At 37.6% G+C, this 4,899-nt stretch overlaps 1 long non-coding RNA gene across 1 annotated transcript; it reads right to left on the bottom strand.

Annotated features, from left to right (window-relative positions):
- Positions 1 to 1,217: 1,217 nt before the first annotated feature.
- LOC129163369 (uncharacterized) lies at positions 1,218 to 2,576 on the bottom strand. Its single transcript, XR_008563232.2, has 2 exons — positions 2,011 to 2,576; positions 1,218 to 1,441 (listed from the first exon to the last, which is right to left on the bottom strand). It is a non-coding gene; the product is annotated as an uncharacterized lncRNA (long non-coding RNA).
- Positions 2,577 to 4,899: the final 2,323 nt, after the last annotated feature.

The raw sequence follows: 4,899 nt of genomic DNA, 5'->3' as shown, positions 1-4,899 counted from the left end.
CCCCCCACCCTCGCTATGTGATGGAACCGATCAAAGAGGCCCAGAGAGATTCATCTGAAGTGGAAGCAGAGGCTATATCAAGTGCAATATGATCTAACAAAAGATTTCTATACTGGTTAATGCAGAGAGTTTCTCTGTTTTTCCAATTCAAGAGGATAGTTTTCTTAGCGATGCATATGGCAGTCAGAACCACGTGAACCAAAGATGTTTCAATCGGGACATCGTCCAGGTTTCCCAGTAAACAAAGAGAGGGGGAAGTTGGGACATGAAATTTCAGACATTTTGACAGATCCTCACATACTCTACCCCAAAATTCCTGGACAGGTGGGCAGGACCACAGTGCATGAATGTAATTGTCAGGAATGTTGTTTGTGCAGTGTGTACAGGTGTCAGACAACACAAACCCCATCTTGAACATCCGATGACCTGTATAGTGTACTCTGTGTAGAATTTTGTACTGAATTAATTGTAAATTGGGGTGTCTGATCATTTTAAAAGTTTTTAAACAAGTTTGGGACCAGAAGTCCTGGTCAAAGCTAACTGATAGATCCACCTCCCATTTTTCAATAGGGATTGCAATTTTATCGTCTATTTTGGACAGTGTCTTATATACTTTAGACAGTAGTTTGGGGGGTTTGAGATTATAAAAGTCTAATACCCTTGGTGGTGTTTGTAATTCTATTTTATTGAGCTTAAATGTTTGTTTGACTACAGATTTAATTTGGTGATATTCTAAAAAGCTATTCTTATCCATTCCAAATTTAGAGACTATTTGATTAAATGGAATGAAGTCCAATCCTTCATATATGTGTTCCAGGTATAGGATTCCTTTATTTTTCCAGTGCGGAAGGTTCATCATTTTGTTGTTTTGCAAAATGTCAGGATTATTCCAGATAGGTGTGCGTCTGCATGGTACTAGTGAAGACTCTGTCATTTTAAGATACTCCCACCATGCTGTCAGAGAGGTGCTGATACTAATACTTTTGAAGCTTTCATGTTTACTTATGCTTGAGCTAATAAATGGTAAGTCTGAAAGCTCTATCGTATTGCAAAGTGTCTGTTCTATATAGGGCTGCAACTAACGATTATTTTCATAATCGATTAATCTGTCGATTATTTTTTCGATTAATCGATTAATCGGTTTGTTATTGTTTAGCTATTTAACCTATACAAGTGATGAATACATTTCAGTTAAGAAAAAGAAAAACATAAGAGAATTGTGCAGTTGACTGCAATCTATTTTATTGCACATGACCACAGTCAGCAGTGTAAAATGAGCTAAACAGTGCAAAATATCAGTCCAGAATAATTTTTTGGCATCAAAATAGGTAAATTCCATAAAAAATAATGTAGACTCTGGAATAGAGTTTGTAAGTGGTATGCATTGCTGGGGGTGAGTGTCTTGTTCCCCATGTAGTTGTCCATCGTTGCTTGTTTTTTTCTGCATAAGAAACACAAATAAACTGAATTAAGTACACATATAAAATAAAGCAGCACACACACTACAACACTAAATCAATATTACATTATTTGAATTAATTAACAATATACAGTGATCATTTATTTTGACAAAAATGTGTTGTGAGGCGTTTTACAGCGTTAGATAGTAAAACAGCCTTTTAATAGTTAAAAAAAGGACTTTCTGAATTTCTCCTGTATTTAAAAATTGAAAGCGTACAACTATGCCGCGTAATATTCACCTGGACACAGCTCGTCTGTATATTTTTCTCCGAGAAAGTTGTCATTTTTTGAATGAGGAACATAGTTATGGGTTTGTGCCGTTTTTCTCTTAACGAGAACATTCTTATAAACAGACGTGCTAAATTTGGCAAGCGCATGATTCACAACACGGAGGAGATTCACGATTGCATCTAGTCAATCAGAAGTAGAACACCGTAAACTGACGCGGCAAAAAAAAAAAAAACATGTTTAACATCCACTATAACGGACTCAGCTAACACTAAGTCCCAAATGTGATCTGCGTTAGCTTGTTTATTTTCTGTTACTTACCGGACATTGCTCTGCTGCATCAGCCCCCACGTTTTCGTCTCAAATGTTCACTTAGGGACGTCGTGCTTCCGTCGTGCCATGGTTTTTGCATATTTTGTAGGTCACCGGTCTTTTCAAGGCATCTAGTGAAGTGCTCCCATACTCGTGAGGTTTTTGTCCGGGGTTTCTCTTGTTTTGTCGCTTCTATTTTTCTTCCGTATTTCTTGTTGATCCGCCATCTCTCACAGCAAGATGCGCGTCAGTAACGTGATACATCATGAAAACCGAGGGCACTTATTGGCTAATTTCTTCTTCTACGGCCCCACTGGTAGATCAGTGGCTCATTACTGCCACACACTGGCGGCAAATTTAACAGATTGTAACCGATGTCAGATTGTGGTAAAAAATAGACTTTATGCAGTAAAATATGATTATTAAACAACTAATCGATGACTAAAAAAGTTGTTAACTATTTTAATAATCGATTATAATCGATTAAATCGATTAGTTGTTTCAGCTCTAGTTCTATATCTAACCAGGACTCATCTAGTGGGTTATCTTGCAACCATCTTGGTATATATTGCAGCCTGTTGGCTAAGAAATAATAATAAAAGTTGGGTAAATCCAGTCCTCCTCTGTCTTTGGTCTTCTGAAGCGTTTTTAAGCTAATTCGTGGAGGTTTATCCTGCCAAAGGAATTTAGTAATTGAGGAGTCCAGAGATTTAAACCAGTCAGCTGGTGGTTTGTTTGGGATCATCGAGAATAAGTAATTCATTCTGGGTAAGACCATCATTTTAATTGTAGCCACTCTCCCCATGAGTGATATTGGTAAGGATTTCCATCTTGCAAGATCATCTTCCACTTTCCTTAAAAGTGGGATGTAGTTTAGTTTTGTTAGATCTGCTAACTTGGGAGAGATATTAACTCCCAGGTATGATATTCCCTGACTCCAATTGTGTATTAAGCAAATTGACAAATGAGAAATTAATTGGTAGAACTGTGGATTTTAACCAGTTTATAGAGTAATCTGAAACTCTGGAAAAAGATTTCTATTGCTTGGTAGAGAGAGGATTGAGAATTCTGGAGAAAGAGTAAAACATCATCTGCATAAAGACTGATCTTATGTTCTATTTTCTTACACTTTATCCCTTTAATATCTGTTGTTTGCCTAATTGCTGCTGCTAGTGGTTCAATAAAGATAGCAAATCGTGAGGGGGAGAGTGGGCATCCCTGCCTGGTCCCCCTCTGAAGACAGAAGCTAGCTGATATTTGGTCATTCGTCCTGACACGTGCAGTTGGTGAACTGTATAATGTTTGTAGCCAGTTTATGAAGAAGTTCCCCAAACCAAATTTATGTAAAGTTGCAAATAAGAACTTCCAGTTAACTCTATCAAAAGCCTTTTCTGCATCTAGAGATACTATACTAGTTTCTATGTTTCTACTGTAAGAGAAATCTATCAAATTAAGTAATCTACGCGAGTTTGTGGATGACTGTCTACCCTTAATGAAACCAGTTTGGTCAGGGTGTATTATGAAGGGGGTTACCTTCTCTAATCTTTTGGCCAGGGCTTTACAAATTATTTTGAGATCAACATTAATAAGAGAAATTGGGCGATAGCTGGTTGGAAATGCTGGGTCTTTGCCTGGTTTTAACAAGAGACTAATATTGACTGAATTCATGTTTGGCTGTAATCTGCCGCTCTCTTTGATTTCCCTCACCATTCTGAAAAATGTTGGAGCCAGAATGATCCAGAATTCTTTGTAGAATTCTACTGGGAACCTGTCTGGACCTGGAGCTTTCCTATTACTCATGGATTTAAAGGCTTCCTGGAGCTCCGCTGATGTTAGTGGCGAGTCCAGGACTGTAACTTGGCTGTCTGATAATTTAGGAAGTGTTATCCTGTCAAGGAACTCATTGATCTCATTATCTGATGGGTTTATCTGTGGTGAGTACAACGTTTGGTAAAAGTCTCTGAAGGTGTCGTTTATTCTTTCAGGGTCATTAACTATATTCCCGGTTGAGTCTTTAACAGCAGATATGGTAGTTTTCTCTTTATTTATTTTTAATTGGCTAGCTAAGAATTTACCTGATTTATTACTATGTTCGAAGTTTTCTATTCGTAGTCTTTGTGCTAAAAATTGTGTCTTTTTGTCAATAATTCCATGAAGTTCTAGTTTAGCTTTACGTAATTTGCTCATTGACTCTTCTTCTGTGGATGCCTCTAAAGACTTGATGATTTCCTCTAACTCCTGAATACATTTGTTTTCTGTTTTTTTCCTATGTGATGAGAAAGAGATTATTTTACCTCTCATCACTGCCTTTCCTGCCTCCCAGAGAATAGATGCTGATGTTCCAGGCAGGTCATTATGTTCTAAATATAAAGCCCACTCCTTTTTAAAAAATTCTATAAAACCTTCGTCTTTAAGCAGTGATGTATTAAACCTCCAGTTTCTGCTTGGTGGGATTGTCTTCTTATTTACCAGAGTTAAAGAAACCGGAGCATGGTCGCTGACAACTATGGGGTGTATCTCAGTGTCTGAAATGTCAGCCAACAATGAGCTGCTGACTAGAAAATAATCCAAACGTGAGTGAGAGTGATGGACGTGCGAAAAAAAAGTATACTCTCTATGGTTAGGATGAAGAGATCGCCATGCATCACAAAGCCCATAATCACTCATGTACTGTTTAACTATATTAGTGGATTGCCAATTGCGCTGAGTCCCAGCTGTACTGAGCCTGTCTGTTAAGGAATTCATCCAAAAATTAAAATCACCTCCAAGTATAAGTGGACAGTCCAAGTGTTCGGAGAGTACAGAGAAAAAATTATGAAAGAATGGAGGGTCATCAATATTTGGACAGTATATGCTGACAATACATAAGCTTTGGTTCTGTACAGATATTTTTAACAT

Source organism: Nothobranchius furzeri, chromosome 5 (assembly GCF_043380555.1).
Source record: "Nothobranchius furzeri strain GRZ-AD chromosome 5, NfurGRZ-RIMD1, whole genome shotgun sequence".
NCBI classification, from domain to species: Eukaryota; Metazoa; Chordata; class Actinopteri; order Cyprinodontiformes; family Nothobranchiidae; genus Nothobranchius; species Nothobranchius furzeri.
Note: the sequence above shows the minus strand (reverse complement) of the source record. Positions and strands in the feature narration are given on the sequence as shown.